Source organism: Rhinoraja longicauda, chromosome 8 (genome assembly GCF_053455715.1).
Source record: "Rhinoraja longicauda isolate Sanriku21f chromosome 8, sRhiLon1.1, whole genome shotgun sequence".
NCBI classification, from domain to species: domain Eukaryota; kingdom Metazoa; phylum Chordata; class Chondrichthyes; order Rajiformes; family Arhynchobatidae; genus Rhinoraja; species Rhinoraja longicauda.
In genome coordinates this window covers 68,895,056-68,917,849 of record NC_135960.1, presented here as the reverse complement: position 1 = coordinate 68,917,849, position 22,794 = coordinate 68,895,056, and the positions used below count along the sequence as shown (strand labels likewise).

Sequence of the window (22,794 nt, the reverse complement as noted above, 5' to 3'; positions counted from 1 at the left end):
CCAAATGTCTTTTAAATGTGGTTGTGTTACCTGCCCCAACTATCTCCTCCGGCAGCTCGTTCCATACACCCACACCCGATGTGTGTAAAAGTTGCACCTCAGGTTCCTATTAAATCTTGCCCTTCTCATCGCAGTTGTGGGAAAGACAAATGCTGCCAAGTGATAGATGAATACAGGTGAGGAGGGGGTAGGGGAGGAAGGGGGGGAGGGGTTGATGGCAGATGGATGGACAAAGGTCAGAGATGAAAGGGAGAAAAGAATGTCAGATAAGGGGAGGATATTGGGTGTGCCATTTTGAATCAAGTTCAGGAGGAGTGTCATCAACTGGGAAGGCATGGTGGCGCAGCGGTAGAGTTGCTGCCTTACAGCGAATGCAGCGCCGGAGTCCCGGGTTCGATTCCGACTGCGGGTGCTGTCTGTACAGAGTTTGTACGTTCTCCCCGTGACCTGCGTGGGTTTTCTCCGAGATCTTCAGTTTCCTCCCACACTCCAAAGACGTACAGGTATGTAGGTTAATTGACTTGGTAAATGGACAAATTGTCCTTAGTGGGGTGTAGGATAGTGTTAGTGTGCGGGGACCGCTGGGCGGCGCAGGCCCGGTGGGCCGAAAGGGCCTGTTTCCGCGCTGTATCTCTAAAACTAAAACTAATGGGTAGTGTACCAGTGGGATTCTGTGGAACAGGGAGCAATGGAGGTCACCTCATTTATACATCCCTGTGGCCATAAGGGATTCTTCCCACATCCCAACAGATGTGCTTGTAAGTTAACTGCCCACCCTCTATCAACTCTCTTGGAGGTTAGTGGTTGAGTATAGGAGCAAAGAGGTCCTTCTGCAGTTGGTTGAGTATAGGAGCAAAGAGGTCCTTCTGCAGTTGTACAGGGCCCTAGTGCGACCGCACCTGGAGTACTGTGTGCAGATTTGGTCTCCAAATTTGAGGAAGGATATTCTTGCTATTGAGGGCGTGCAGCATAGGTTTACTAGGTTAATTCCCGGAATGGCGGGACTGTCGTATGTTGAAAGACTGGAGCGACTGGGCTTGTATACACTGGAATTTAGAAGGATGAGAGGAGATCTTATCGAAACGTATAAGATTATTAAGGGGTTGGACACGTTAGAGGCAGGAAACATGTTCCCAATGTTGGTGGAGTCCAGAACAAGGGGCCACAGTTTAAGAATAAGGGGTAGGCCATATAGAACTGAGATGAGGAAAAACTTTTTCAGTCAGAGAGTTGTGAATCTGTGGAATTTTCTGCCTCAGAAGGCAGTGGAGGCCAATGCTCTGAATGCATTCAAGAGAGAGCTAGATAGAGCTCTTAAGGATAGTGGAGTCAGGGTGTGTGGGGAGAAGGCAGGAACGGGATACTGATTGAGAATGATCAGCCATGATCAAATTGAATGGCGGTGCTGGCTCGAAGGGCCGAATGGCCTCCTCCTGCACCTATTGTCTATTGTGGTAGGAGGCTCAGGAGGTAGTTAATGGCCATGTAAGGAAGAAGCGGTTACAGGGAAATAAGTGGACAACATGGGAATGGGAATCCTTCGAGAGAGATGGATGAATAAATATGGCTCTCAGTTATCTTAGCTGTGGGTACCAGAATCTGCAATTAGGTTCATAGAAATCTTTCCCGTCTACAATTCTATATCATGGTCCAACTTGCAAAGAAAACCCTGCCTCTGCCAATGTCAGCATGTGGAAGATGAAGTCATCCTTCCATTGGGATGGTGGGTACTTTGAACGAGCTGCTCGAGGGGGTAGTTGAGGCAGGTACTATCATAACGCTTAAGAAATTTAGACAGGTGCATGGATAGGGTGGGTCTAGAGGGTATGGGCCAAAAGCTGGCAGGTGGTACAAGTGTGGATGGGACATGTTGGGTGGTGTGGGAAAGTTAGGCCGTTTCCACACTGTATGACTCTATGGTTCTATGACTCTAATTGCAAATTCTGGTAGTTACTGTGAATATATTTGAATGCTGTGGGGCGTGGACTTATCATCGGAGCCGATTCCCTGCCTGGGATCGACGCTCCAAACATCTTCCATTAGCACCAAAGGGACGACGGTGAGTAAGGTGGGCCTAAAATTGTTGCGCTGCCGTGTACCGTTTTGGCTGTAGTTCAGGAACAAACAAACAAACAAACTAGAATTTTAGTATATAGATTACACAAAGCATTTGTAATCTATGGACCTGGACTGCGGACTTTAACATCAAGGAGCTCGTAGTCTCGGGTTGAGACTGACGTCGGGAAGCTCCAAAAGCCGCACGAGGTTCGACAAGCCCCGACCTGGGGTAGATCGCCCGGCGTGGGGGAGCTGAGATTCCCCCCCGATGCAGGAGCTTGATCACCCTGACGAGGAAGGCCCGATCGCCGGCTACGGGAATCAAGATCACCCCGTCAACGGAAGGTTAGAGCCCCCGACGGCTGGAGGACAAAGAAGGGGAGAGATTTAACTTTATTTTCACCCTCCATCACAGTGAGGAATGTGGAGGAGTCACTGTGGTGGATGTTCATGTTAAAATGTGTTTTAGATTTTTAGATTTAGAGATACAGCGCGGAAACAGGCCCTTCGGCCCACCGAGTCCGCGCCGCCCAGCGATCCCCGCACATTAATACTATCCTACACACACTAGGGACAATTTTTACATTTTACCCAGTCAATTAACCTACATACCTGCACGTCTTTGGAGTGTGGGAGGAAACCGAAGATCTCGGAGAAAACCCACGCAGGTCACTGGGAGAACGTACAAACTCCGTACAGACGGCGCCCGTAGTCAGGATCGAACCTGAGTCTCCGGCGCTGCATTCGCTGTAAGGCAGCAACTCTACCACTGCGCCACCCTGCCGCCCGTTGTGTGTCCTGTTGCTTTTTATTGGTATGACTGTACGGCAAATGAAGCTCCTCGTATGTTGCAAAACACACTTGGCTAATAAAGTATGTTATGTTTGCGATGATTATGATTACGATGATTAATCCATCGAAAATAGCCATTGAGATGATGGATCAGGGTGTGGATGAGAGTGTAGGTTATTAGCTTACCGTTGTGTTCAGGCATCTGTCCTGGCAGCCGTACTGCCTCCCTTGTTGACGAGAGACATGGAGCGTATCCGTCACCACACGGTCCGCCCAGCTACTGTCCCATCCCTGACAACCACGAGCCATCACCATCCACACCCCCAGTGCTCCTTTGCTGTCCGTTGGAAAATAAAACAATTCTTAAATTAGAAACTAATTTGAAATTCCAGTTTACAGAAAATCTCTCTTCGGACAGATTTTACTTTAGAGATACAGTGCGGAAACAGGCCCTTCGGCCCACCGGGTCCGCGCCGGCCAGCGATCCCCGCACATTAACACCATCCTACACCCACTAGGAACAATTTTTACATTTACCATGCCGATTAACCTACAAACCTGCACGTCTTTGGAGTGTGGGAGGAAACGGAAGATCTCGGAGAAAACCCACGCAGGTCACGTGGAGAACGTACAAACTCCGAACAGACAGCACCCGTAGTCAGGATCAAACCTGAGTCTCCGGCGCTGCATTCACTGTAAGGCAGCAACTCTACCACTGCGCCACCTGATAGAACATAGAAAATCTCTCTTTAAGGCAGTGACAGACAAATTCTTGATTAGAACGGGTGTCAAGGGTTACGGGGGAAGAAGGCAGGAAAATGGGATTAGGAGGTAGAGATCAACCATGATTGAATGGCGGAGTGGACTCGATGGGCCGAATGGCCTAATTCTACTCCTAGAACCTTTGATCTTGAACCACAACACAAAAGAATGAAAGATTCAGAAACCAGTAACATCATGAAATTTTCACATCTATCTCCGGTGTAAGCCAGCACCTGTAGGTCCTGAAGGCTTTGTTTCCAGTGTTTAGTACCGGCACCGATTAAGTTAACGCCTATCCTAGCGATTCCCGATCCCTGCCCTCTGCTGTTAAATCAGTTTTGCCCCCAATATAAACTGCCAATGCTGGTTTATACCAAAGATAGACACAAAGTGCTGGAGTAACTCAGCGGCTCAGGCAGCACCTCTGGAGAAAAAGGATGGGTGTCATTTCGAGTCGGAGCCCTTCTTCAGTCTGAAAGTAGGGGGGTGGGTGGGTGGGTGGTGGGGGGGGGGAGGTGAAGAGCCAGAGGCACTGAAAGTAGGGAGTCACCTTCAGCCCTGCTGCTAGATAGAGCTCTTAAGGATAGCGGAGTCAGGGAGTATGGGGAGAAGGCAGGAACGGGGTACTGATTGAGAATGATCAGCCATGATCACATTGAATGGCGGTGCTGGCTCGAAGGGCCAAATGGCCTCCTCCTGCACCTATTGTCTATTGTCTATTGACCCGCAGAGTTACTCCAACACTTTGTGTCTATCTTTGCCACAAATATAACCATTTCTTGCAAGCCCTCTTATACACTGCAAGCTGTGCGGTGGGTAATCTGCTATCGTTTAAAATGGGGATGTGACGAATTAGATCTCTTACCTGAACTTTAGATTCAGACGTCACCCACCGAGGACTTGTGCTGGCTCTCTCTCACATCCTCACCTCTGGGAAGGAGTTCATCTGAACTTGGAATCCCAATGGAACCTCAGCCCTGTCGTGACAATGGATGGAGGTTCAGTGGCCGACTCTAATCATTGGCCTAGAATGCCGTAACAAGAAAGTGTTTCCCAGCACGGTGGCGCAGCGGTAGAGTTGCTGCCTTACAGCGAATGCAGCGCCGGAGACCCAGGTTCGATCCCGACTACGGGTGCCGTCTGTACGGGGTTTGTACGTTCTCCCCGTGACCCGTGCGGGTTTTCTCCGAGATCTTCCGTTTCCTCCCACACTCCAAAGACGTACAGGTTTGTAGGTTAATTGGCTGGGCAAATGTAAAAATTGTCCCTAGTGTGTGTAGGATAGTGTTAATGTGCGGGGGTCGCTGTGCGGTACGGATCCGGTGGGCCGAAAGGGCCTGTTTCCGCGCTGTATCTCTAAATCTAAAAATTTTAGTGTTAGACTTTCTGAAGCACAGAAACAGGGCCCACTGAGTCCTCACCGACCAGCGATCGCCCGTACACTAGTTACATCTCCACACACTAGGGACAAGTTACAATTTTACAGAAGCCAATTGACCTACAAGCCTGCACTTCTTCGGAGTGTGGGAGGAAACCGGAGCACCCGGAGGAAACCCACGCTATCACAGAGAGAAAGTACAAACTCCGCACAGACAGCAGCCGTAGTCAGGACCGAACCCGGGTCTCCGGCGCTGTTAGGCAGCAACTCGACCGCTGCGCCACTGTACACAGTTGATAGTTTTATATAAAACTAGACCAAGTGGACCCGTTGGGCCCAAACCTCTCCTGCATTGGTGCAGCACCCTCTCCTTCCACCTCCCCTCACCCCCTCTCTCCCCTTTGCTTCCCCCTCCACCCCCTTTCCCTCCCCCTCTCCCTCCCCCTCTCCTCCCTTCCTCTCCCCCCACTTCATCCCCCTCAACCCCCCTTATCCTCCCCTCCCTCCTTCCCTCCCTCCCTCCCTCCCTCCTCGGACATAGATTTAAACTTTAAAATGCGAATAACTTAAAAAATATAACACTGATTTCAATGAAACTTCTTCCATTAGCACCAAAGGGACGACGGTGAGTAAGGTGGGCCTAAAATTGTCGCGCTGTCGTGTACCGTTTTGACTGTAGTTCAGGAACAAACAAACAAACAAACGAGAGTTTTAGTATATAGATTACACAAAGCATTTGTAATGCAAGTCATTTACTGAAACAGCATTTAGCCCTCTCCCATGTTTGACCAAAGATCAGAGAGGCATGAGAAGACAGAGATAGTGAGAAACAACATTCCACGTGAAGTGGCAAATATGTCCAGCGGTTAATGAAGGTAAAGATAAACCAGCCTCCGGTCAAAACAGAGTCCATTCTCACGGAGCTACTCCAGCACTTTATGTCTTAGAACATACAACAAACAGTAAGGCACAGAAAGCTGGAGTAACTCAGCGGGACAGGCAGCATCTCTGGAGAGAAGGAATGGGCCCTGTTTCGGGTCGAGACCCTTCTTCAGTCTGTGTGTGTATATATGTGTGTGTGTATATGTCTGTGTATGTGTGTGTGTGTGTGTGTGTGTGTGTGTGTATATGTGTATATGTCTGTAGATGTGTGTGTGTGTGTGTGTGTGTGTATGTGTGTGTATATGTGTGTGTGTGTGTGTGGATGTGTATGTGTGTGTGTGTGTGTGTGTGTATATGTGTGTATATGTGTGTGTGTGTATGTATATGCGTGTGTGTATATGTTTGTGTGTGTGTGTATATGCCTGTGTGTGTGTGTGTGTGTGTGTGTGTGTGTGTGTGTGTGTGTGTGTGTGTGTGTGTGTGTGTGTATGTGTATATATCAGACCCAAAACATCACCCATTCCTTCTCTCCAGAGATGCTGCCTGTCCTGCTGTTACTCCAGCTTTTTGTGCCTATCTTCAGTTTAAACCAGCATCTGCAGTTCCTTCCTGTACAAGAATAAGGCACAGGAAGGAACCCTGGAACATAAAAGCAGAGATGTAATGCTGCTTTATAAGGCACTGGTCAGACCACGTTTGGAGTATTGTGTGCAGTTTTGAAACTTTACTCTCCACCACCAACCTGCCGATGCAGACAGGGTGGTTGGTGACTGGTTTTCCCATTCTGACGTTTTGGTTGAACAAAATATCCTACATTAACTTTATACATCTCAACAATTGCAAAAGAGCGGCAAGTCTTCTTCTATTACAGTGGAAAAGTGTCTTCGGGAGTTTTATCTTTACAAGTTTTGCTGAAAATGGTCTTGTAATGTGCAGGTCATTTAGCTTAGTTTAGTTTAGAGAATCAGCGTGGAAACAGGCCCTTCGTCCCACAGCTTCCACGCCGCCCAGCGATCCCCGCACACTAACACTATCTTACACACACACCAGGGACAATTTTACATTTGTACCAAACCAATTAACCTGCAAACCTGCACGTCTTTGGGGTGCGGGAGGAAACCGAAGATCTGGGAGAAAACCCACGTAGGTCACGGGGAGAAGGTACAAACTCCGTACAGACGGCGCCCATAGTTGGGTTCGAACCAGGGTCTCCAGCGCTGCATTCGCTGTAAGGCAGCAACTCTACCGCTGCGCCACCGTGCCGCCATGTGAAGCAGTTTTTTCCGGGCGTTTGTTCACGACCTCATCGCTATGCAGAACCACCCAGCGGGAAAAAACATGAAAACATCTCACGCGATTGTGCCTCTGGAAGGGGATGCTGAGAGAGAGAGCACAGCATGAGTTTACGGGTGATTTAGCCGGCAGTCCATCCTGTCACCCACTGGAAATATCTCCGTGCCAGATAACAAGTGGTACATCAGCAGGACATGTCGAGATGCCGGTGGACGATGATCCCTGTTGGAGTTTATGTTCATTGAAACACCATGGAATGATTGTAAACCATGGAAATGTTAAATGCTTATCTAGTTTTTAATTATTTCTTTAAAAAAAAAGAAACACAGAGGGTGGTGAGTACCTGGAACGTGGTCTGCCAGGGGTGGAGCAGGCAGATATGATAAACAGTGGTGTTTAAGAGGCTTTTGGATTTTCTCCCACATGGATATGCAGGGAATGGAGGGGTAAGAATAAGAATAAGAACAGTTTAAGAATAAGGGGTAGGCCATTTAGGACTGAGATGATGAAAAACTTTTTCATCCAGAGAGTTGTGAATCTGAGGAATTCTCTGCCACAGAAGGAAGTGGAGGCCAATTCACTGGATATTTTCAAGAGAGAGTTAGATTTAGCTCTTGCGGGTTACAGAATCAAGGGATATGGGGAAAAAGCAGGAACAGGGTATTGATTTTGGATGGTTAGCTATGATCATATTGAATGGCGGTGCTGGCTCGAAGGGCTGAATGGCCTACTCTTGCACCTATTGTCTATGTTTCTATGTATGGATCACATGCAGGTAGAGGCGATCAGATAAACCTGGCATCATGTTGAGCAAGGACATTGTGGGCTGAAGGACCTGATCCTGTGCTGTACTGGTCCATGTTCCATGTTCTAGAAGACCAATATGTCAATCTCTCCAAATTCATTATTTGACCTGAAGCGTCAAGAGATTTTTATTGTCATAAGTTCCAAAACAGAACAAAAAACACCATAATAAACAACAAAAGTTCAGTATATACAGTATATATATATATATATATATATATATATATACACTTTATATATTTGTTGTTTATTATGGTGTTTCATTGTTCCGTTTTGGGACATATAAATCCAGAACAATGGGCCACAGTTTAAGAATAAGGGGTAGGACATTTAGAACAGAGATGAGGAAAAACTTTTTCAGTCAGAGAGTTGTAAATCTGTGGAATTCACTGCCTCAGAAGGCAGTGGAGGCCAATTCTCTGAATGCATTCAAGAGAGAGCTAGATAGAGCTCTTAAGGATAGGGGAGTCAGGGGGTACGGGGAGAAGGCAGGAACGGGGTACTGATTGAGAATGATCAGCCATGATCACATTGAATGGCGGTGCTGGCTCGAAGGACCGAATGGCCTACTCCTGCACCTATTGTCTATTGTCTATTGTCTATACACACACATATACAAACACACACATATACACACGCAAACACACACGCATATACACAGAGACACACACATATACACAAACATACACATACATATATATACACAAACACACACATATACACACACATATACACAAACACACACATATACACAAACACATGCACATACACACACACACATATCCACAGACATATACACACGCAAACACACACGCATATACACAGAGACACACACATATACACAAACACACACATATACACAAACACATACACATACACACACATATCCACAGACATATACACACGCAAACACACAAGCATTTACACAGAGACACACACATATACACAAACACACACGTACATATATATACACAAACACACACATGTACACACACATATACACAAACACACACATACATATATATACACAAACAAACACACATATACACACAAACACACACATACACACACACATACACACACATACACACACATCTACACAAACACATACACACATACACATATCCACACACAGACATGTACACACACAGTGACATATACAACCTGTGTGTATATATGTGTGTATATGTCTGTGTGTGGGCAGCTGATCGCCGACCAGCGATCACCCTGTACACTAGCACTACGCCACACACAAGGGACAATTTACAAATTTACCGAAGTCAATGAACCCTCAGTCTTGCACGTCTTTGGAGTGTGGAAGGAAACCGGAGCACCCGGAGGAAACCCACGCTATCACAGAGAGAAAGTACAAACTCCGCACAGACAGCAGCCGTAGTCAGGACCGAACCCGGGTCTCCGGCGCTGTTAGGCAGCAACTCGACCGCTGCGCCACTGTACACAGTTGATAGTTTTATATAAAACTAGACCAAGTGGACCCGTTGGGCCCAATCCTCTCCTGCATTGGTGCAGCACCCTCTCCTTCCACCTCCCCTCACCCCCTCCCTCCCCTTTCCTTCCCCCTCCACCCCCTTTCCCTCCCCCTCTCCCTCCCCCTCTCCTCCCTTCCTCTCCCCCCACTTCATCCCCCTCAACCCCCCTTATCCTCCCCTCCCCTTCCCTCCCTCCCTCCCTCCCTCCCTCCTCGGACATAGATTTAAACTTTAAAATGCGAATAACTTAAAAAATATAACACTGATTTCAATGAAACTTCTTCCATTAGCACCAAAGGGACGACGGTGAGTAAGGTGGGCCTAAAATTGTCACGCTATCGTGTACCGTTTTGACTGTAGTTCAGGAACAAACAAACAAACAAACGAGAGTTTTAGTATATAGATTACACAAAGCATTTGTAATGCAAGTCATTTACTGAAACAGCATTTAGCCCTCTCCCATGTTTGACCAAAGATCAGAGAGGCATGAGAAGACAGAGATAGTGAGAAACAACATTCCACGTGAAGTGGCAAATATGTCCAGCGGTTAATGAAGGTAAAGATAAACCAGCCTCCGGTCAAAACAGAGTCCATTCTCACGGAGCTACTCCAGCACTTTATGTCTTAGAACATACAACAAACAGTAAGGCACAGAAAGCTGGAGTAACTCAGCGGGACAGGCAGCATCTCTGGAGAGAAGGAATGGGCCCTGTTTCGGGTCGAGACCCTTCTTCAGTCTGTGTGTGTATATATGTGTGTGTGTATATGTCTGTGTATGTGTGTGTGTGTGTGTGTGTGTGTGTGTGTGTGTGTGTGTGTGTGTGTATATGTGTATATGTCTGTAGATGTGTGTGTGTGTGTGTGTGTGTATGTGTGTGTATATGTGTGTGTGTGTGTGTGTGGATGTGTATGTGTGTGTGTGTATGTGTGTGTGTGTGTATATGTGTGTATATGTGTGTGTGTGTATGTATATGCGTGTGTGTATATGTTTGTGTGTGTGTGTATATGCCTGTGTGTGTGTGTGTGTGTGTGTGTGTGTGTGTGTGTGTGTGTGTGTGTGTGTGTGTGTGTGTATGTGTATATATCAGACCCAAAACATCACCCATTCCTTCTCTCCAGAGATGCTGCCTGTCCTGCTGTCACTCCAGCTGTTTGTGCCTATCTTCAGTTTAAACCAGCATCTGCAGTTCCTTCCTGTACAAGAGTAAGGCACAGGAAGGAACCCTGGAACATAAAAGCAGAGATGTAATGCTGCTTTATAAGGCACTGGTCACACCACATTTACTCTCCATCACCAACCTGCCGATGCAGACAGGGTGGTTGGTGACTGGTTTTCCAATTCTGACTTTTTGGTTGAACAAAATATCTTACATTAACTTTATACATCTCAACAATTGCACTGCATTACAAAAGAGCGGCAAGTCTTCTTCTATTACAGTGGAAAAGTGTCTTCGGGAGTTTTATCTTTACAAGTTTTGCTGAAAATGGTCTTGTAATGTGCAGGTCATTTAGCTTAGTTTAGTTTAGAGAATCAGCGTGGAAACAGGCCCTTCGTCCCACAGCTTCCACGCCGCCCAGCGATCCCCGCACACTAACACTATCCTACACACACACACATCAGGGACAATTTTACATTTGTATCAAACCAATTAACCTGCAAACCTGCACGTCTTTGGAGTGCGGGAGGAAACCGAAGATCTCGGAGAAAATCCACGCAGGTCACGGGGAGAACGTACAAACTCCGTATAGACAAGCGCCCGGGTTGGAACCAAGGTCTCCAGCGCTGCATTCGCTGTAAGGCAGCAACTCTACCGCTGCACCACCATGCCGCCATGTGAAGCAGTTTTTTCCGGGCGTTTATTCACTACCTCATCGCTATGCAGAACCACCCAGCGGAAGAAAACATGAAGACATCTCACGCGATTGTGCCTCTGGAAGGGGATGCTGAGAGAGAGAGCACAGCATGAGTTTACGGGTGATTTAGCCGGCAGTCCATCCTGTCACCCACTGGAAATATCTCCGTGCCAGATAACAAGTGGTTCATCAGCAGGACATGTCGAGATGCCGGTGGACGATGATCCCTGTTGGAGTTTATGTTCATTGAAACAGCATGGAATGATTGTAAACCATGGAAATGTTAAATGTTTATCTAGTTTTTAATTATTTCTTTAAAAAAAAAGAAACACAGAGGGTGGTGAGTACCTGGAACGTGGTCTGCCAGGGGTGGAGCAGGCAGATATGATAAACAGTGGTGTTTAAGAGGCTTTTGGATTTTCTCCCACATGGATATGCAGGGAATGGAGGGGTAAGAATAAGAATAAGAACAGTTTAAGAATAAGGGGTAGGCCATTTAGGACTGAGATGATGAAAAACTTTTTCATCGAGAGAGTTGTGAATCTGAGGAATTCTCTGCCACAGAAGGAAGTGGAGGCCAATTCACTGGATATTTTCAAGAGAGAGTTAGATTTAGCTCTTGGGGGGTTACAGAATCAAGGGATATGGGGAAAAAGCAGGAACAGGGTATTGATTTTAGATGGTCAGCTATGATCATATTGAATGGCGGTGCTGGCTCGAAGGGCTGAATGGCCTACTCTTGCACCTATTGTCTATGTTTCTATGTATGGATCACATGCAGGTAGAGGCGATCAGATAAACCTGGCATCATGTTGATCAAGGACATTGTGGGCTGAAGGACCTGATCCTGTGCTGTACTGGTCCATGTTCCATGTTCTAGAAGACCAATATGTCAATCTCTCCAAATTCATTATTTGACCTGAAGCGTCAAGAGATTTTTATTGTCATAAGTTCCAAAACAGAACAAAAAACACCATAATAAACAACAAAAGTTCAGTATATACAGTATATATATATATATACACTTTATATATTTGTTGTTTATTATGGTGTTTCATTGTTCCGTTTTGGGACATATAAATCCAGAACAATGGGCCACAGTTTAAGAATAAGGGGTAGGACATTTAGAACAGAGATGAGGAAAAACTTTTTCAGTCAGAGAGTTGTAAATCTGTGGAATTCACAGCCTCAGAAAGCAGTGGAGGCCAATTCTCTGAATGCATTCAAGAGAGAGCTAGATAGAGCTCTTAAGGATAGGGGAGTCAGGGGGTATGGGGAGAAGGCAGGAACGGGGTACTGATTGAGAATGATCAGCCATGATCACATTGAATGGCGGTGCTGGCTCGAAGGACCGAATGGCCTACTCCTGCACCTATTGTCTATTGTCTATTGTCTATACACACACATATACAAACACACACATATACACACGCAAACACACACGCATATACACAGAGACACACACATATACACAAACACACACATACATATATATACACAAACACACACATATACACACACATATACACAAACACATGCACATATACACAAACACATACACACACACACATATCCACAGACATATACACACGCAAACACACACGCATATACACAGAGACACACACATATACACAAACACACACATACATATATATACACAAACAAACACACATATACACACATACACACACACATACACACACATATACACAAATACACACACATATACACAAACACATACACACATACACATATCCACACACAGACATGTACACACACAGTGACATATACAACCTGTGTGTATATATGTGTGTATATGTCTGTGTGTGGGCAGCTGATCGCCGACCAGCGATCACCCTGTACACTAGCACTATGCCACACACAAGGGACAATTTACAAATTTACCGAAGTCAATGAACCCTCAGTCTTGCACGTCTTTGGAGTGTGGAAGGAAACCGGAGCACCCGGAGAAAACATAACGTGAACACGGGGAGAGCAATCGAACTCCGTACAGACATCACCCGTAGTCAGGATGGAACCCGGGTCTCTGGCGCTGTGAGGCAGCAACTCTACCACTGCGCCACCGTGCCGGACAAATTAGCTTCTGTGCCATACAGCTCAGTAATACCCCGGAGGCTGAGGACACCCCAATAATCCACAGCGATGCAGTTCCAACCTGGAATGGCAGCACCCAGAATTGGAAGGTTCCACTCGGTGAATACTATTCCTCCTTAATTATTAATGGGAAATATATTGGCGTTCGGCAGAAAACAAATGCTGTTCATTTTCACAACTACGTATCCTCCCGCAGAAACAGGTGGTTGCTATTTTTCTTCTATCTTCACACTCTCGTACTGAGGATGGAAGTGAGAAGTTGTGGATCGCGTTGCAAGCTGATTAACCGTCTAACAGATGCACATACATAATCGCTGTTTTACCGGATGAATTAAGTCGGGGTTCCTACAGTAAAACGTTAACAGTTCCTATAATGTGGATAATGAGTCACGGGACACCCAATGTCAAAAATACATCAACCATCTGTGAAGATGTCACAATAAAATTCTGAATGTATCGCAAAAAGCTGGAGTAACTCAGCGGGTCCGGCATCATCTCAGGAGAGAAGGAATGGGTGACGTTTCGGGTCGAGACCCTTCTTCAGTCTGAAGAAAGGTCTCGACCCGAAACGTCACCCATGCCTTCTCTCCTGAGATGCTGCCTGACCCGCTGAGTTAGTCCAGCTTTTTTTGATACCTTCAATTTGTACCAGCACCTGCAGTTAATTTCCCACATAAAATAATCAGTATCATAGCTCCAATCAGTCTGAAGTAGGGTCTTGAATGTGGATGGCTTGACTGTAACCATATATGGTCTTTCCACTGACTGGATAGCACGCAACAAAAAAGCTTTTCACTGTACCTCGGTACATGTGACAATAAAAACTCAACTAAAACGTTGGAGTAACTCAGCGGGGCAGGCAGCATCTCTGGAGAGAAGGTGTGGGTGATGTTTCGGGTCAAGACCCGTTCCTTCTCTCCAGAGATGCCGCCTGTCCCGCTGAGTTACTCGGGCTTTTTGTGTCTATCTTCGGTGTAAACCAACATGGGCAGTTCCTCCCTAAACTAAAACGGTGTCCATTCCCTTCACTGATGCTGCCTGACCCGCTGAGTTCCTCCGACACTTTGTGTTTTGCTCAAGGCTGAAGTGAACTGAGTCCAGCGTCTGCAGTTAAATTGTGTCTGCATCGTTCACATCTCAGGTCTATCAGAAGTTGGGTTGACTTCTGAGTCCCTGTCATCCCAAAAGTATTTTTGACCATTCTATACTATCTGTGAGTTATTGCCTCGTTCCACTCTTGGTACACATAGAAACATAGAAAATAGGTGCAGGAGTAGGCCATTCGGCCCTTCAGCCCTTCGATCATTCAATATGATCATGGCTGATCATCCAGCTCAGTAACCTGTACCTGCCTTCTCTTCATACCCCGGATCCCTTTAGCCACAAGGGCCACATCTAACTCCCTCTTAAATATAGCCAATGAACTGGCCTCAACTACCTTCTGTGGCAGAGAATTCCACAGACTGACCACTCTCTGTGTGAAGAAATGTTTTCTCATCTCGGTCCTAAAAGACTTCCCCCTTATCCTTAAGCTGTGACCCCTGGTTCTGGACTTCCCCAACATTGGGAACAATCTTCCCGCATCTAGCCTCTCCAACACCTTAAGAATTTTATATGTTTCTATAAGATCCCCCCTCAGTCTTCTAAATTCCAGCGAGTATAAGCCTAGTTTATCCAGTCTTTCTTCATATGAAAGTCCTGCCATCCCAGGGATCAATCTGGTGAACCTTCTCTGTACTCCCTCTAAGGCTAGAATGTCTTTCCTCAGATTAAGAGACCAAAACTGTACGCAATACTCCAGGTGCGGTCTCACCAAAGCCCAGTACAACTGCAGCAGAACCTCCCTGCTCCGATACTCAAAATATGACAATCAAACAGTCTTGGCTCTCTAACCTCTGCCCCAAAGCACCAGGCAATGATGGGTTCACCTTGGAGACACAAGAAACCGCAGATGCTGGTTTACAATTAAAAAAAGACATAAAGCGCTGGAGTAACTCAGCGGGTCAGGCAGCATCTCTGGGGAACAAGTGACGTTTTGGGTTGGGACCATCCTTCAAAGGTTCATTTAATCTGTTGCAAATACAGTGTAAAAGTGCCTGCAACACATTCATTCAAAAAAAAGGAAACAAACATGCAAAAGCTACACAAACCTCTGGTTACAAATGCAGCAGGAAGAAAATAACAGCAGAGTCAGACCAAGCTTTTACTCAAAGTTCATTGTCAGGTCACAGCTAAGATTCATGCAAAATGATTCTGCAGATATAAAGCAAATAAGTTGTGAATTTGTGGAATTCTCTGCCACAGAAGGCAGTAGAGACTTGATTCACTGGATGAATTCACTGGATGAATTTAAAAGAGAGTTAGATAGAGCTCCAGGGGCTAGCGGAATCAAGGGACATGGGGAGAAGGCAGGCAAGGGTTACTGATTGTGGATGATCAGCCATGATCACAATGAATAGCGGTGAGGGCTCGAAGGGCCAAATGGCCTCCTCCTGCACCTATTTTCTATGTTTCTAAGTGATAGGAGCAGAATTAGGCCATTCAGCCCATCGAGTCTACTCTGCCATTCAATCATGGTTGATCTACTTCTCCCTCCAAACCCCATTCTCCTGCCTTCTCCCCATAACCTTTGCCACCTTCACTAATCAATAACCTGCCAATCTCTGCTTTAAAAATATCCATTGACTTGCCCACCACAGCCAACGGTGGCAATGAATTCCGCAGATTCACTGCACCATGACGAAAGACATTCCTCCTCATCTAAAGGTACGTCCTTTAATTCTGAGGCTGTGCCCTCTGGTCTTAGACTCTCCCGCTCCTGGAAACAGCCTCTCCACATCCACTCTATCCGGTCCTTTCACCATTCGGTAATGGTGGCGGTGTTCCCTCCACCGGTGCCGAGAACATGATTGATGCGTGGAGGCAAGATGGGGGATACATTCTCACATTTTCAGCCAAAGGAGTTTGCGTCAATGGTCGTTTAATTTATGGGGGTGGTGGAAGCGAGACAAAGGCGTGGAGCTGGATCCTGTTGGCACCGCTACTGCAAGCAGTGTGAACCCTGCAGATTGCAGATGCACTGCTAAAGCAGTTTTGGCTTCGTAAAGTTGGTTGTGCTGGAAACCTGGAGTGCCTTGCTCTGATCTCCATGTGTAATAGGGGGCAGCACGGTGGCGCAGCGATAGTGTTACTGCCTTACAGCGTCAGAGACCCGGGTTCGATTCTGTACTGAACTTGTACGTTCTCCTTGTGACCTTGTGGGTTTTCTCCAGGTGCTCCGGTTTCCTCGCACACTCCAACGACGTACAGGTTTGTAGGTCAATTGGCTTCGGTAAAATTGTAAATTGTCCCTAGTGGGTGTAGGATGGTGTTAGTGTACAGGGATCGCTGGATAGCATGGACTCGGTGGGCCAAAGGGCCTGTATCGCTAAACAAAATTAAACTAAGGATATTGTAAAATATCTTGCATTTCTTAAAAGACTGAAAAAGTAGATATTACACTCGAAAATTCCCGGTTTCCTTGTGGACTTATAAGCAACAACCCTTTTCCATGGGCAACCTGTCAATAGTTGATAGTGCTGGCAGCGTTAATCACAATAACGAGGTCAGTTTCCAGTTTCATTAAAGATGTTGTACAATGTTGCCTCTGTTTAAAAAGTCTTCAAACAGAAGCAGCAAATAACACTGCTATAGACTGGAATTTCTTGCCTGTTTGAGCATTTCGGGGGAGTGTAATTTATTTGACAACAAGAAGCAAAATGTCTCGAGGTCAGATCAGTGGGTCGTGGACTGAATAAATAAGATGCACCTCTGGTGTAGTGAAAGTCACTCAGGGAAATGGGCAGAACTGCACTAAACGTTATTCCCTTCATCCTGCATCTGTAAACTGTGGACGGCTTTATTGTAATCACATGCAGTCTTTCCACTGACTGGATAGCACGCAACAAAAACCTTTCCCCTGTCCATCGGTACACGTGACACTAATAAACTAAACTGAACTAAGATCTATTGCTATCATTGCAAGCTCTGCAGTGAAGCAGCTGACAACCTAGAAGAGTGCAGCACAGACACAGGCCCTTCAGCCCACAATGTCTGTGCCAAACATACCTGTGAGTGTGTAGGAAGGAACTGCAGATGCTGCTTCAAACCCAACACCTCTCACCAAATTCTACCAATGAGCCAAAGAAAGCATTTTATCCGAATGCATCACAGCTTGGTTTGGGAAGAGCTCCAGCCCAGACCATCACACAAACCAACCTCCCTTCCATTGACTCCATTTGTACGTCATGCTGCCTCGGCAAGGCCAGCAGCATCATCAAGGACCAGTCTCACCCTGGCCACTCCCTCTTCTCCCCTCTCCCATCGGGCAAGAGGTACAGAAGTGTGAAAACGCACACCTCCAGATTCAGGGACAGTTTCTTCCCAGCTGTTATCGGGCAACTGAACCATCCTACCACAACCAGAGAGCAGTGCTGAACTACTATCTACCTCATTGGTGACCCTCGGATTTTTGATTGGATATCTTTTGATTGGATTATCCAATTTTGATTGGATTTTCGATTGATATCTTTGATTGGACTTTACTGGCTTTACCTTGCACTAAAACATATTCCCTTATCATGTATCTGTACACTGTAAATAGCTCGGCCGTAATCATGTATTGTCTTTCCGCTGTGTAGGAAGGAACGGCAGGTGCAGGTTTAATCTGCAGATAGGCACAAAACGCTGGAGTAACTCAGCGGGACAGGCAGCATCTCTGGGGAAAAGGAATAGGTGACATTTTGGGACGAGACCCTTCTTCAGACTGAGAGTCAGGGGAAATGTTACCCTGTTAGTGGCCCTGGAAATTGAGGGTGTTGTGGTTTGATATCAATGTACATCCTAAATTTCCAAGCATTCCTTTCAAGTCAGAATCTCCATCAGATCATCAGACATAGGAACAGAATTAGGCCATTCAGCCCATCGAGTCTAATCCCCCATTCAATCATACCTGATCTATCCTTACCTCTCAACTTCATTCCCTTTCCTTCTCCCCATAACCTTTGACACCCTTACTAATTACAGGTAAGAACCTATCAATCTCCACTTTAAAAATCCCCAATGACCAAATTCAAAAGGTTTGTCCTTTTATTCTGAGGCTGTGCCCTCTGGTCCTAGACTCTCCCACTAGTGGAAACATCCTCTCTCCACATCCACTCTATCTAGGCCTTTCATTATTCATTTGAAATCCCAAATGATTTCATCACCAAATTTAGCCGAAACAAAACAGATGGCCAAAGTGTGAATCCAGAGTGAACATCAAAACTATGCACCTACCAGCATCAAGGAAAAATGGACCAAACTGTATTTCTCTCTGTGAGTTCTTAAATTCTCCTGGAGTTTATTGCAGCATAGAGGTTTTTTTTGCTTTAGAGATACAGCATGGAAATAGGCCCATCTGCCCATCGAGTCCACGCTGACCAACATTCACCCGTTCACACAAGCTTAATTGACCTACAAACCCACACGTCTTTGGGATGTGGGAGGAAACCAGAACACCCGGAGGAAACCCACGCGGGAGAACGTGCAAACACCATGCAGACAACACCAGAGGGTTCAGTTTCAGATCAGTTTCAGTTTAGTTTATTGTCACGTGTGGGGTGCCAGGTAAGGGGTGCCAACTTCCTCACTCCCAAATACGGGACAAGGTGACGTCACCGCCCCGCGCCCCGCGTGACCTCACCCAGCCAGCGGCCACATGCTCCCGCTCCACCAATGGCGGCCGCCAGGGCCGGGAGGCGGGTTGCTACGCAACCTGCGTTAGGCGGCGCCCAGGCCTCTGGGCCTACACTGTCCGGTCCTACACTGTCCGGTCCTACAGCGTCCGGGCCTACAGCGTCCGGGCCTACAGCATCCCCCGGGCCTGATACGGGACAAGGGCGATCCCGTATGGGACAAACTAATTTAGTCCAAAATACGGGGTGTCCCGGCTAATACGGAACGGTTGGCAACCTTAACCGAGGTACAATGAAAAGTTTTTGTTGTGGGCTATCCAGACAGCAGAAAGACAATACACGATTACAATCGAGCCATTTGTCAGGATCGAATCGGGGTCTCTGGCACCGTGAGGCAGCAGCTCTACCCGCTGCGCCACTGTGCCGTCTTTGTTAGAAAGTAGACCCGAGGAGTTCAGATGAGAGGCGTGTAGTTTACTCAAACGTCCTTGCTGGGACTGGGTACTTGTGCCCAAGATATGTGATGGAACAGATCATGAATCAGGTTACACATATGTCCATACATCACTATGACATGGAACCAAGCTGCCTCAATGGCAGGCAGTGACTAGTGGGGTACCGCAAGGCTCGGTGCTGGGACTGCAGCTATTTACAATATACATTAATGACTTGGATGAAGGGATTAAAAGTAACATTAGCAAATTTGCAGATGACACAAAGCTGGGTGGCAGTGTGAACTGAGGAAGATGCTATGAGGTTGCAGGGTGACTTGGACAGGTTGTGTGAGTGGGCGGATGCATGGCAGATGCAGTTTAATGTGGATAAGTGCGAGGTTATCCACTTTGGTGGTAAGAATAGGAAGGCAGAGTATTATCTGAATGGTGTCAAGTTAGGAACAGGGGACGTACAACGAGATCTGGGTGTCCTAGTGCATCAATCACAGAAAGGAAGCATGCAGGTACAGCAGGCAGTGAAGAAAGCCAATGGAATGTTGGCCTTCATAACATGAGGAGTTGAGTATAGGAGCAAAGAGGTCCTTCTGCAGTTGTGCAGGGCCCTAGTGAGACCGCACCTGGAGTATTGTATGCAGTTTTGGTCTCCAAATTTGAGGAAGGATATTTTTGCTATTGAGGGCGTGCAGCGTAGGTTTACTAGGTTAATTCCCGGAATGGCGGGACTGTCATATGTTGAAAGACTGGAATGACTAGGCTTGTATACACTGGAATTTAGAAGGATGAGAGGGGATCTTATCGAAATGTATAAGATTATTAAGGAGTTGGACACGTTAGAGGCAGGAAATATGTTCCCAATGTTGGGGGAGTCCAGAACAAGGGGCCACAGTTTAAGAATAATGGGGTAGGCCATTTAGAACAGAGATGAGGAAAAACTTTTTCAGTCAGAGAGTTGTGAATCTGTGAAATTTACTGCCTCAGAAGGTAGTGGAGGCCAATTCACTGAATGCATTCAAGAGAGAGCAAGATAGAGCTCTTAAGGATAGTGGAGTCAGGGGGTATGGGGAGAAGGCAGGAACGGGGTACTGATTGAGAATGATCAGCCATGATCACATTGAATGGTGGTGCTGGCTCGAAGGTCCGAATGGCCTCCTCCTGCACCTATTGTCTATTGTCTATAATACCTTTACAGTGTGTATTGTGCAACAACAGATACATGTTGACATGCTGCCTGCCCCAAGTTACTCCAGCACTTTGTGTCTATATTCGGTATGCACCAGCACCTGCAGTTTAGTTTGGTTTAGAGATACAGTGCACAACCAGGCCTTCGGCCCACCAACCTCACCGGCCATCAATCCCCGTGCACCAACGCTATCCTAGGGATAATTTACACTTACACCAAGCCAATTAACCTACGTCTTTGGAGTGTGGGAGGAAACTGAATATCTCGGAGAAAACCCACGCAGGTCACGGGGAGAACGTACAAACTCCGTACAGACAGCACCCGTAGTCGGGATCGAACCTGGGTCTCGGGCCCTGTAAACGTTGTCAGGTAGCAACTCTACCGCTGCGCCACCGTGTCACCCTTAAAAATGACCCTGGATCTATACCTGTTAAGTGGCCCTGGCAATTGAATTGGATCAAATGTCCATCCTCTGCTACCAACCATTTCTTTCAAAACCCACCTGCACATCATTAACTGCAAGCTCCTGCAATGCTTCCCCTGCCTCTTCTTCCAGCTTGCACACATCCTCCTACACATCTTTGCACAGAGAAGCAGAACTTGTTTACTCTTGACTGCATTGAGAAGGTTGTGTTTGATTTCCTCTTTGCATTGCGCTCACCAAAACGAGCAGTGCAATTGCTCATAGCCACAGCAGAACAGGAAGATATAAATGGCATTACATTTTACTGTGAAAAGTACATCAAACCACTTGTCATCTCCACAAAAAGCGCTCTGAGACAAGGGACTGCTGCACATCAAATATTCATGTGTAGGAAGAAACTGCAGATGCTGGTCTAAACCGAAGATAGACACAAAATGCTGGAGTAACTCAGCAGTCAGGCAGCATCTCTGGAGAGAAGGAATGGGTGACGTTTCGGGTCGAGACCCTTCTTCAGACTGGTTAGGGATAAGGTAAACGAGAGATATATACGGTGATGTGGAGAGATAAAGAACAATGAATGAAAGATATGCAAAAAGTAATGATGATAAAGGGAACAGGCATGCGTTCCTGCATTCGACACCACCACCATTGTCAAGTTTGCAGACGACACAACGGTGATCGGGCTGATCACCAATGGTGATGAAACAAAATACAGAGCGGAGGTGCAGAACCTGGCGGACTGGTGCTCTGATAACAACCTGTCCCTAAATACCACCAAGACCAAGGAGCTGATCATCAACTTCCGTAGGTCACACAACGGGGAATACACCCCGATCTTTATCAACGGGGACAGTGTGGAGAGAGTGTCCAGCTTGAGGTTTTTGGGCACTCACATTTCGGAGGACTTAACATGGTCCAATAACACTGCTGCGCTGGTCAAGAAGGCACAGCAACGACTGTTCTACCTAAGAACACTGAAGAAGTCTGGTCTACCCCAACAGCTGCTGACGACCTTCTACCGCTGCACCATAGAGAGCATCCTAACGCATGGCATCCCTGTGTGGTACCTCAGCTGCACGGAGGCAGAAAGGAAAGCTCTTCAGCGGGTAGTCCATAGAGCTCAGAGGACCATCGGAACACAGCTACCAGCCTTGGAGGGCATCTACAACACACGATGCCTCAGAAAAGCCACCAGCATCCACAAAGACTCTTCACACCCTTGCAACAGTCTGTTCGAACTCCTTCCATCGGGTAGACGATACAAGGCCTTTTACGCCCGCACCTCCAGACAGGAACAGCTTCATCCCCAGGGCCATAGCTGCTATGAACCGGTCCTGCTGAGCCGGATGGTCACATCGCACAGTGAACCGGCACAGATCTACTTGCACTTTATTCTGTCTTAAAACTGTTACAATTTGTTTTGTTGGGTTGTTGTTGTTTAAATTAATTAAATTATTGCATCGTATGGGAGGCGCATTCCCAATCTCGTTGTACCCCTGAACAATGACAATAAAGATATATTGTATTGTATTGAATTGTATTGTTTGTGGGGTGAAAATGAGAAGCTGGTGCGACTTGGGTGGGGGAGGGATA

At 46.6% G+C, this 22,794-nt stretch overlaps 1 long non-coding RNA gene across 1 annotated transcript in view; it reads right to left on the bottom strand.

Annotated features, from left to right (window-relative positions):
- Positions 1–3,042: 3,042 nt before the first annotated feature.
- Positions 3,043–22,794, bottom strand: part of LOC144596339 (uncharacterized) — a 74,959-nt gene continuing 55,207 nt past the window's right edge. Inside the window, exons 2-4 of the long non-coding RNA XR_013547590.1 lie at positions 4,478–4,589; positions 3,409–3,574; positions 3,043–3,187 (exon numbers count right to left, since the gene is read on the bottom strand). This is a non-coding gene — a long non-coding RNA (uncharacterized LOC144596339). The remainder of the gene's footprint in view (positions 3,188–3,408; positions 3,575–4,477; positions 4,590–22,794) is intronic.